Here is a 12465-nt window from a genome sequence, read left to right on the forward strand (position 1 = left end):
GAGAGAGAGAGAGAGAGAGAGAGAGAGAGAGACTAAATCCATTCAGTAAATTATGAAAGTAAACATCTCAGTGTCTCTCAAATAACAGAGAGCTGTAGGTCAATATGGAGACTTTCTTTCTCTCTCTGTCTCTCTCTCTCTTTCTCTCTCTTTCTCTCTCTTTCTCTCTCTTTCTCTCTCTCTCTCTCTCTCTTTCTCTCTCTCTCTCTCTCTCTTTCTCTCTCTCTCTCTCTCTCTCAAAACTGAACAACTAAAAACGTGTAAAGAGTGAAAGTGCTTTACTATTTTAAAGCTATAAAAATGTAAAATATATGTAAATATCTCATGATTACTTTTTTGATAAAAAAAAACCAAGTCTTGATTAAGCGCAGTTTGTTTACATCTAAACATATTAACCATAACTATACTGCCTGTGCCACAGGCCGACCCTAGATTTGAAGGTTAGAAGCCACGAATGCAGACTGATACATGGAACTTGAACAAAATAAAGTTTAACTAACAAAAAGTACCAGGAAAAATAAAGTGATGGCACAGGGAAACAGAGGGAACGGATACAGAAAAAAAATGAAACAAAGGATCAAAAAAGAACCGAACAGCACTGATCCTAACAGGAACAGTTATAAGTGAGAGTCTCTTCTTTTTAATTTGTCCATACAGCCGGTCTCTGATCCCCCTGACTTTCAGTGACTTGTGTTTTATTGCATTATAAATCTCATTATGGTGGAGTTCGTTCATTATTCACTGGCTGAGATGATTTGCTATTAAGTGTGCTTTTAATCCACTTCCTGTCACAGGAAACAGGCCAATCGTACACTTAGAGGAAATAAGAATATTTTAAATCTTCCATCTAGATTAGCCTCTTGATTTATTACAACAATGGGACTTTAAGCAGAGTGAAAATAGAAAGTGTACAGATCATGGAAGCAACAGAACATAAACCAGTTTGACAAAAATAAAATGAAATGAGCTAAATTGGTTTCTTCTTTGCAAACCAATAATATACTAATTGCTCAAATTAAAATTTTATCCCTATTTAATTTGAACACAAGGATCATCTTTCAATTATGAACAGTTAAGAATTAGTTCATCCTTGGTGCCATCTAGTGGTGAAGTGGTGGTAGTGTGCAGCACAAGTCATTGTTGATGCATTAACTTCTTTGATTCTGTTTTATTTTTTTTTCTTTTTCACAGAAGGAGGAAATGCCTAACCAAATCTTTAGGTAAGTTTAATTACTGTACTGTTAATTGTGTCTTTCAAAGTCATGCTTTGTTTAGTAAGTCTTAAATTGATGTGATATCTGAAATATTTCTAATTTGTATTACTGGCAAATTTTAGGCCTCAAATTTAGGCCTCAAAAAACACTTGTAATTTCAGAAAAAATCAGCTCAATATCTGCAAAACTATAGGCAAAACATGTTTGTTAGTATCAACTAGCTGTGTCAGCCTGGTTGAGTTATAATTTAAGTTAGTGAGTTGTAAATGAACGTAGAGTTGTTACTTTTTGAGAGATTCATTAAAATCTGTTTAGTGGTTTGAGATATTTTGCTAACAGATAAACAGGTTTTACTCCAGAATCTATTACCAAAGTTTAAAGCAAATATCAAATAGATGACTGCTACCTCACCAAATTTTATTGACTGACTTATAGCTGTTTTTGTGTTTGCTAAATTTGATTAGCCTTAGCAGCCATTTTTAACTGGTTATACTTCAAAAATTAAAGAGGTCATATCACATGAAATCCTTTTTTATTTTTTTATTTTTTTGCTGTTAAATACATTTTTTGTGTACTTGGAGTTACTTGGGTCGTATTTTTCAACCTGTTCAGTTTTCTCTATTTTCTATGATATTTTCTGAACTATTATGTCACAGAATTTGCAACAGAACTAAGGAAATAAGGTCTGTATTTACCAACTAACCAATTTGATCGTCTTCATTCTCCTCTGGCTCTGGGTCAGACTCTGGCTCCAACATGTAAGGTTGGATGAGTCTTCCCTTGATGACATCTTTGAATTAATTTGTAAATAAAAAGTTTCAGTGCTACAATACAGTATAGTTGTATCTCTGCTGTCGAAGTACAATGAAGCACTCTGGAAGCTGGAGGGGTGTGAAGTGCCTTGTTTGGATTTAAAGAGACAGTATCAAAACAAGTTGATCTAAGACACACCTTAGAAAAGGGGTGAAAGATGGGCTTGTGGAGTTACAACAAGGAGGAATTCAGACCAAAGCATTGCAGCTGAATTATTTAAATGTGAAAAAAAAGATTTAAAAGTATGATGCTTACTTTAATCACCAGTGTAGATCCAGTGATTATTTTCTTAAAGTTTCATTTACAATTTTCCACTGGTTTAAAAGAAATTTGTCAAAAAGTAAGACAAACAAACACACACCTTTTACATTTGGTGTTGGGCAATAAACATAAAAAAGGACTTTATGCAAGCAGAAAAACAGAACTCAAATTGAAATACATGACTCTAAAATCTTTAATGGACTTTAAATATTGTAACTTGTCACAAATGTAGATGTTTAAGAATTACAAAAAAATTGAAAACAAAATTATCACAGACAGAACATTTGTCATTTCCACATCTAACACTGAGCAAAATACTGAAATTTGAAAGCTGCAAATGAAATAAAAGTAAATGTCCACATAAAGAAATGAGAGTACAGTGTGTTCATGAACACATTGAGTCATACTGTCCTTGTTCTTTTTGCTTACAGGTTCTTCAGTTTAGAAGTGTCCATCCTCATGAAGCACTGGTCTTTCATCATCGTACAGGAAAAACCCACATCTGTGCAAACGTAGAACTGTCTGGAACCCATTAGCCTGCCTTCAACTCCCTGCTGAAAATAACGTCACCTGCCTTTGAAGCTCATCAAGCCCCACCCGCATCCCTCACATTATATTCCCAGCACTTAGATGGAGCCCAGTGTACCTCTTCCCGAAGGGAACTAACCCCTTGCACCATCGATGCATAGACCATGGCAAGGGCAGAGACTGTTACTTCATTGAAACGAACAGTACATGGAGTACTCCCTACCTGTTCCTGAACAGACAGTGTTAACATTTTGAACTTCAACTGCTCACGCACTGAGACCTGCACACATCATCACACACATACAGCTCATCCAAACAACAACAAACAAAAAAAAAACATAACAGATTATGTAATTATAAATATTAACCTATGTTAACACTTAACTTTGTGTCATTGTCAAAATGAGTTCGTTTTATTTGTGGGAAAAAAACTGCTCTGAGTATTATTGGGTTCATGTAAAACTATAGTGTTTAGGTTTGACAAAAAAAATGTTATTCTCCTGCTTACATGCAATTTTCTCCTTTTGCTGTCATAGAAAACTATTTAAAAGATTTTATAGAAATATACTATACAAAAAAAGACTAACTGAATCACTGTACAGGTAATATTTAAAGTGATTTAGGGATTTGAATGAAACCATTTGACGCCCTGCTAGCTAACTTTGCACAGTGCTTCAGTTTGAGAGGAAAGCTAATATTTTGTAGTTTGTGTATCGACACTGTGATGGTGGCTGTTAGAACTGATTGCTGTGGGGCTCTTAGCTGCTACATGAGTGTGTGTGTTTGTGTGTGTGTGTGTTTCCACGAGTGTGTGCACATATAAGCTTTGAAGTGAGTGTGAGGTGTGTGGTAGCTTGTCGGGCTAGCGGACCAATGTGCCAGTTTGTCCTGTTTTGTGTACTTTTCTCTCTGTTCTTTTATTTATTTATTTATTTATTTGTCTCCAGTTGGGTCTAACTGTTTTTTTTTTTTCTGTGACCTTGCTGTCTTTGTTTCGTTGGGACACACAGGGTAACGCGACGCAGCTGGAGAACTGAACTCGGGATGAAATTGTCAAAAGCCTGTTCCAGCCTCAACCATGCATATGTTCTAGTGTAAATAGAAACCTTGTAGATATTGATGAGCAAATATGGAGAATGGGGGTTATAACTTAGAGATTCCTTTATGGATATATGAACACTTAATAAAGGTTTTCACTGTAAATCTCAGTGGTGGTTCTTATTTCCATTGTATCCAGTTTGTGTCCAGTTTACCCATTCATTGCGCTTCTTCCTTTCAGGGTCACGGGGGATCAACAGTGCTCATATCCAGCAGTCACTGAGCAAGGGACAGGTCACAAGTCATATTAATGACTACATAGTGTCTATGTAGCATCCTATCTCTGGTGACATTCACTCTGCTTTGACCAAACTTTCGGACATACAGCGGGTAAAATAAGTATTGAACACGTCACCATTTTTCTCAGTAAATATATTACTAGAGGTGCTAATGACGTGAAATTTTCACCAGATGTTGGTAACAACCCAAGTGATCCATACATACAAAGAAATCAAACCATAAATGTACAGAAATGAAGTTATTTGAAATAATGTGGAATGGCACAGGGAAAAAGTATTGAACACACTTCCTGAAATTTATCTAATACTTTGTACAAAAGCCTTTGTTGTCAATGACAGCTTCATGACGCCTCCTGTATGGAGAAACTAGTGGCATGCATTGCTCAGGTGTGATTTTGGCCCATTCTTCCACAAACAGTCTTCAAATCTTGAAGGTTTCGTGGACCTCTTCTATGAACTCTGATCTTTAGTTCTTTCCATAGATTTTCTGTTGGATTCAGGTCAGGTGATTGGCTGGGCCATTCCAGCAGCTTTAGTTTCTTTCTCTGAAACCAACTGAGAGTTTCCTTGGCTTTGTGTTTGGGCTCATTGTCTTGCTGAAATGTCCAGCCACGTTTCATCTTCATCATCCTGGTAGATGGAAGCAGATTTTTATCAAGAATGTCTCTGTACATTTTTCCATTCATCCTTCCTTCAATTATTTGAAGTTTGCCAGTACCATATGCTGAAAAACAGCCCCACACCATGATGTTCCCACCTCCAAACTTCACTGTTGGTATGGTGTTTTTGGGCTGATGTGCAGTGCCATTTGACCTTCAAACATGATGTGTATTCTGGCATCCAAACAGTTCAATGTTGGTCTCATCTGACCAGACTATATTCTCCCAGTATTACACAGGCTTGTCTAAATGTTGTGCAGCAAACTTTAAAGGAGCTTCAACATGCTGTTTCTTCAGCAGTGGAGTCTTGCGTGGTGAGCGTGCATACAGGCCATGGTGGTTCAGTGCATTACTTATTGTTTTCTTTGAAACAAACGTACCTGCTAATTCCAGGTCTTTCTGAAGCTCTCCACAAGTGGTCCTTGGCTCTTGGACAACTCTTCTGATAATTCTTTTCACTCCTCTGTCAGAAATCTTGTGAGGAGCACCTAGTCGTGGTCGGTTTATGGTGAAATAATGTTCTTTCCACTTCTGAATTATGGCCCCAACAGTGCTCACTGGAACCTTCAGAAGTTTAGACATTCTTCTGTAACCGATGCCATCATTATGCTTTGCAACAATAAGGTTGTGAAGGTCTTGAGAGAGCTCTTTACTTTTACCCATCATCAGATGGTTCTTGTGTGATACCTGGCCATCATTTGGGACTGAACCAGCTAATATTAACTTGCACTGACAAGGGGCAGGCTTGCTTTCTAATTACTGAGAGAGTTCAGCTGGTGTCTTGGCTTTCCATGCCTTTTTACACCTCCCTTTCTTCATGTGTTCAACACTTTTTCCCTGTGCCATTCCACATTATTACAAATAACTTCATTTCTGGACATTTATGGTTTGATTTCTTTATATGTATGGATCACTTGGGTTGTTACCAACATCTGGTGAAAATTTCATGTCATTAGCACCTCTAGTAATATATTTACTGAGAAAAATGGTGACGTGTTCAATACTTATTTTACCCGCTGTAATGGCAACTGCCTGTTCACTATCACTCATGCCATCACCTATGTGTTCATTGCTTGTAGAATCCTTTACGAAACTATACAAATTGGACCATTCTGTCATTAGAAAAAATCTTTAAAAGCAGTTACTTAAAATGTTTAAACAGCTTTCTTCTTTTTTTATGCCTTAAATAATAAAGGCGTCATAACATGCCGTACGTTTCACCTTCTACACCATTCAACACTGCTAAAATATTGTTTTGAAAGACAAAACTGCAAAGAGATTATCAAAGATTAACATCCCAATTATCACATGACAAAATCACATAACGTGATTAGAAACACAATACACCTTTTCATTCATGACACGAGTCTCCCATAGACCTCCTTCAAGATGAGTGAATAGATGAGAAACATTTGATTTTTGTTGTTCTATTTAAAAAGAAACCATTTCAGTATTCTGTTTCAAACCACTCAGTGCCATTTTTTAGCTCGGGAGTTAATAGTGGGTATATAATTTATAGGCTTCATGGGAGGTCATTGTGTCACATTGACATCAAGATGAGGAATAACTTCATTTTATTTAACATCTTTTCATTTCAGCTCAATGAGTCAGAGCTAAAAATGACTGTGACTTGTGATTTCATTAGCAGTTTAAATGACCTTTGTTGGCTTAGAGGTGCAGTTTTAAATTATTATTTGAAAATGCAAAGCAGGGTTCTGGGAGACACACTCATTATGTTATCGAACAGGTTGAATAAATCATTTGCTAAATGCAAAACTTTGAGTTGTACATTTCACTGATATATACCAGCCCGTGTCTGAACAATGATTCATCCATTTTCTATTTTTTTTTTGTCCTTTCCAGGCTGGTGCTTATACTGTATCTACAGCAGTCACTGTGCGAGAGGCAGGGGACATCCTACTGCAAATTCATCACAGGGGGACACAGAGACAAACAAAACTAAACTAAACTCTTCACATTTATGGATAATTTTGCAATTAAATTAATATGGGTGTTATTTTTGACTACTTGTCCTGTTCATTTCAGGTATATTGCACATATGAACTAGCATTATTAGTCTTTACTACACCGCAAAGAATTTAATTTTATGAGGGGTTTTTTTTCATTTGTTGAAGAATATGTAAGCTAAATAGAATATTGCATCATCAAACTAACCGTCTTTGCATTTTTCAGCTGTTCAGAAGACAAGGGCAAAATCCAGTTTTCAGGCGTTGCCAATGAGAATTTTTTTTAAAGCCACAGTCTGTTTCAGAGATGTGAAGCTGAAGTTCTGCCTACTCTCCCACACACAATCACTGTTTTCTAGACAACAAATAACTAATTGAAAAGAAATGTTTTAGGGAAATGAATATTTGAACATTTAACAACAAAGTAAGAATAAAAAATAAAATAAAATATCTGTAAAAAAGAATTCTCTGATAGGGCTGTGTTTGTCTTTTTCAATCAGGCAAAATCCCATTTGTTTACATGCACTTTGAGCTCTTACTGCACTTCTGTGGTGCTCCTGATGTTTGACCTTGTGCTACGTTTGTTTGCTTGTGAATACACATTTATATGTGAAACAGATGCAAAACTGAACATCGTGTCAGTGCTCAGTCAATATAACCATTTGATGGAAACTAAATGTGATCTAAAATATCAATAAAACCCTACTAATTCAACTACAGTAACAGCTTGTGCATCAGTTTTGTTCAGTTATAATCTGCCTGTCGAGAGGTATACTGTTCTTACAAACAATAAAATCTTCAGTGTAAATAACTAATGCAAACATTAGATGTAAAGATCTTAAAATGAACTGCTTTGAAACTTTTAATGCTGGAGTTAAAACATCTGTAACCCACTTCTTATTCCCACTCTAACTTTAAAGGGCCCTGCATACACAATTAAAGATGCTAAATTTCCTCTCACTGAAGAAAAATCATTGAATGAAGATCATTGTCGGTAGACTGTCATTTTGTTCTCAGAGTAGTCTGTCTACTCTCGACACAAGGCCCAGGCTGAACTTGTTCTCAAACTCAAAGTATTGTGTGATTAATCAGAAGTTTGTGGGTGTGTTTGCTTATGAGGAAAAGCGCTCAGACAGCAATGGCTGCCTTTTGCTTCAACACTCTCAGAAGCCGACGGTTGTGCATGAATGCAACATGAACAGATTTGAGGAGCAGCTGGCCAAGGCAGTCAGAAAGTACTTCCATTTATATGACTCTTCCAGACAAATTATTTGTAAAGATAATGAAAAGACCAAAATTTCCTTGTGACATGAACTCAGAAAGTCAGGCAAATGAGTGGAACTGACCAACCCAACACAGGAGGCGAATAAAAAAGGTAAGTGATTTTATTTACAGGTGCTGAGAAAAATGTACAAGTCCAGATCTGAAAAAAGGGGAAGAGTCCAGGTGAGTCTTCTTCAATAAGGATTGGATCATGAATGATAAATATCTTTAGATAATGAAAATTCCTTCTTACAGATCTCTGAAGAATGAGTCGGCTTTGAGGTGAGGTTTCTTTTGTGAGATAAAGTGGTTTCTTCAGGCAGAGTGGCAAGACCATAAAATCTACCTTGGTTCCTTTTAATGATGATCCTGGGCAGACCAAAAACTCCAGACGGTGCAACGACGAAGGTTTCCTTGAAGAGCAAAAACATTCAGGTAAGTAACAATAATCTTTAAACTTTCAATAACTATAGTTGGCCTAAGCACTACTAAAAATGGTGTTATGCATCAACTGGGACTCGTCCGTCTGGAGACACTTTTAAAGCCCAGGAGGTCATCAGGGAGATTGCACGCAGGTGGTGCAATTAGGAGCAGGAACCAAGCAGAACGTGCACACCAAAACCTCCAATCATCACACCTTGACGGAGATAGTACAGACATTATGCACATTGGAGTTTGTCTGCCAAAAAGTGTGGAGCTCCATATGGGCCAAATGGTGGATGTAAGTGGTTGAGTTATAAATACTTCAATCTCGGATCATTCACTTATTTATGTCATTAGAAAAAAAACCTTAAGAAACCTACAGGTCATGTGCATAATTTCATTAAAAGGATTCCAAAATCAAAGTTACCCATGTTTCATGCTGAGATTGAGAATACTAACTGGAATGAGGGTATTTCTCTGTCAAACCCAAATCGCATTTTGTCAAATTTTTATGATAATTGGAGACAATACAGGAAAAATAAATTTCAACTTGTAAAGTTCCAGTCTGGAAAAATAAAATTCCATGGTTGAATGCCTCTATAACACATCTCCTAAAGTTGAAAGCTTCTTCAATGAAATCTTATAGTACATCAAAAACTTTTGAAAATCGGTCTCATTTAAACAGTTACCGAAATAAATGTGTTGCTGAATTACGCAAAGCCAAACAACAATRTTTTAAAAATCAAATTATTTCAGCCAGTAAGAATCCAAAAATATTATGGTAAACGATTAAGTCAGTGACAGGTGAAAGTAACAATAAAACATTTAATAACAATTCACAAATCTCAGTAAATGGACTTCTTGTTTCTGATCATGATGTTTGTGATATGAAAGGTGTGTGCGAAAATGAATGCCTTGTAATACCCAGATGCATCCCAGTAATCCAGGTAAAAATCAAAAAGAAAAAAAATTGTATAGGTCTTCTGGACGGGTTCTTCTCTAATGAAACGTTTCGTTTCTCCTCCAAGAGACTTCTTCAGTCTGAGAGTTTCAGGCAAAATTCAGGCTTTTAAGCCCTGCTTCCATGTGACTGATACTCACATCACATGGCTATCGTTGACACCTAATTAACACCTATTGTTAACAGGGGGTGGAGTGATACTGGCAATAGCCGCACTGTAGGAGGGGGACAACTGAAAACGGAGACCTCCACCTCTGTTTAATGATGGACTGTCTTTCTTCACAAAAATGGCTTCTTTTACTCCTCTCTCAAACCAACGTTCCTCTCTATCAAGAATGAGAACATCCTCATCTCTGAAAGAGTGACTGCTGGCCTGTAAATGAGTGAAAACTGCAGAGTTCTGGCCATTAGATGTAGCTCGTCTGTGTTGGGACATTCTTTTGAACAGTGGCTGCTTTGTTTCCCCGATGTATAACTGGTCGCAGTCCTCCTGGCACTTCACAGCATATACAACATTGCTCTGTTTGTGCCGGGGCACCGGATCTTTGGGGTGAACCAGCCTTTGCCGTAATGTGTTTTGGGGTTTGAAAGTCACTGGGACATCATGTTTAGAAAATAAACGTCTCAGTTTCTCCGAAACACCCACAACATATGGAATAACCACTGGTTTGGGTCTGGGTTTGGGGTCTTCGTTTTCACCTGAATGTTGCATGGAATCCTGTCTGTGTTTCCTGTCTGCTTTCAGGAAAGCCCAGTCAGGATAACCACACTGCTCCAGGGCCTGTCGTGTGTGTGATTTCTCTTTCTCCCTGACTCCTGGGTTCGTAGGGACACTGTCTGCTCTGTGGTACAGAGTCCTGATCACTCCTAACTTGTGTTCCAGTGGGTGGTGGGAGTCAAAACGCAAATATTGGTCTGTGTGGGTGGGCTTATGATATACGCCAGTTTCCAAACGTCCTCCATCCGAAACCGAGACATCGCAATCCAGGAACGCCAACCTGCCATTTTTTACATCCTCTCGTGTGAACTTAATATATTCATCCACAGAGTTGATGTGATCAGTGAAATGTTGGACTTCCTGGGCTTTAATTTTAACCCAGGTGTCGTCAACATATCTGAACCAATGGCTTGGTGGCACCCCTGAAAAGGACATCAAGGCTCTCTTTTCCACCTCCTCCATGTACAGGTTTGCAACGATAGGAGAACCCGGGGATCCCATGGCACACCCATGTTTCTGCCTATAATATTGCCCCCCGTACGTGAAGTAGGTTGACTCCAGGCACAGTTTGAGGAGTTGGCACACTTGTTCTGTGGAAAGTGTGGTTCTGCTGCTGAGAGTGGTGTCTGATTTYAATCTTGCACAGACCACATCCACTGCCTTATCAACAGGAACGCACGTGAAGAGCGATGTAACATCAAAAGAAACCATAGTTTCATCCGCCTCCATGATGACATCCCTCACCTTGTCCACAAAGTCCATAGCATTCTGTATGTGATGTTCTGAGCTGCCAACTAAAGGACCAAGTATAGACGTCAGATATTTAGAAACACTGTAAGTGACAGAGTTGATCATGCTAACAATGGGTCTTACHSGTACATCCTGTTTGTGAATTTTGGGTAAACCATACAGACTAGGAGTGGCCTCACCTGGGTAAAGTCTATGATACAGAATCCGATTAATGATCCACTTAAACATATTAATTCTGACAAACAGCAGTTCGGTCTGAATATGTTTGTATAAATGAGACATGAAACACGGGTTCACCTTCTTGAGGGGGTTCAGGGTCCCAGGCGGCCCACATCTGCATGCTGAAGAATGGGGCCCAGCAGACGGAGTAGACCAGAACGATGACCAGTGTCATCCTGACCGTATTCGACATCGCCGCAGTCACCTCCCCACCCTGAGCAGCAGGGGTGCTTTGGGTGTGTGTGGGGGTGCTGCTGGGTCGGACTGAAGCTCAGCTGTCACGAAGAACAAAAAGCAGACGTGGCTTTAAAAGACAACGTAAAAAGATGTATAAATCATCTGTGGCTGTTTGAAACGAAACTCTTTTGTTTGTTTACCAACAACTGGTCTGTTTCTGGTGTCTCAACAGTGCAATAAAAAGGACCCAGACCTGTTGGTCTCCTGGTCTGGATTCTGTCTCAGTTTTACTGCAGACTCTTTCTTCTCTGCAAAATGTTTCATGTCAGCCTCCTGGTCTCACTGCTCCTCACCAGTGTCCTCATCTAGACCTGATCCAGAACCTCAGGAACAGTGTGTGGTTGTGCTGCCATAGAATGAACTGTGAGGAAGGCCTCAAAAAGACTTCATCACACCAGAACTGCGAGAACAGTTCTGTATAAACTGAACCAGTGACAACAGGTGTGGTTCCTGTTAGTTTGGGACAAATTTCAGTAGGTGTTGCCATAAAAGGTAACCTGTGTGAGTGGGGAAGGTTTTTTGTGACATATGAGGACCAAATCAAGACAAAACACCTACATGTGGGGAAAACTGATACATATGGTGACCTAAGCTGAGTCCCCATTTAGTTTAAATGCCATTGGTGGGATGGGGGTTCAATGTAGGACCAAGGTGTGAATTGAGTTTAGGTTAGTTTTAGGGTCAGGTAGGTACCTGTGGGTTTTGTCAGGGTTAGACTATAAAATTAACAGGAAATGAATGGAAGTCAATAGAAGTCTAGGAGGACCAGGGACCCTCAGAAAACTGAGTTAACACTGACACCAAGTGTCTAAAATGAAAACTTTGTCCATTTTCTACAGCCCCATCCCCCCATATTAAGCCTCCCTAAAAACATGTACAAAAGGTTGCCTTCAGGCCCAGGCCGCCCTTGAAAAAGTGATCTGAGATCTCAATGGGACTTGCCTGGTTAAATAACGGTAAATCAATCAATCAATCAATATGAAGAAATTTATAGTTTAGTACTGATTATAAACAACACCAGAGTAGTAGGGTTTTACTTATTTTATAATACTTTTATAATGTTTGTTATAATTATGTGTTAATTAAATTAGGTAGATACATGTCCGAATCATGAC

The 12465-nt window shown here is 38.5% G+C and overlaps 1 long non-coding RNA gene across 1 annotated transcript in view; it reads right to left on the minus strand.

The window, feature by feature from the left end:
- Positions 1 to 11372: 11372 nt before the first annotated feature.
- The window catches only part of LOC106523403 (uncharacterized), a 20470-nt gene continuing 19377 nt past the window's right edge, over positions 11373 to 12465 (minus strand). Inside the window, exon 3 of the long non-coding RNA XR_001310890.1 lies at positions 11373 to 11388. This is a non-coding gene — a long non-coding RNA (uncharacterized LOC106523403). The remainder of the gene's footprint in view (positions 11389 to 12465) is intronic.

Source organism: Austrofundulus limnaeus, unplaced genomic scaffold (genome assembly GCF_001266775.1).
Source record: "Austrofundulus limnaeus strain Quisiro unplaced genomic scaffold, Austrofundulus_limnaeus-1.0 Scaffold155, whole genome shotgun sequence".
NCBI lineage: Eukaryota > Metazoa > Chordata > Actinopteri > Cyprinodontiformes > Rivulidae > Austrofundulus > Austrofundulus limnaeus.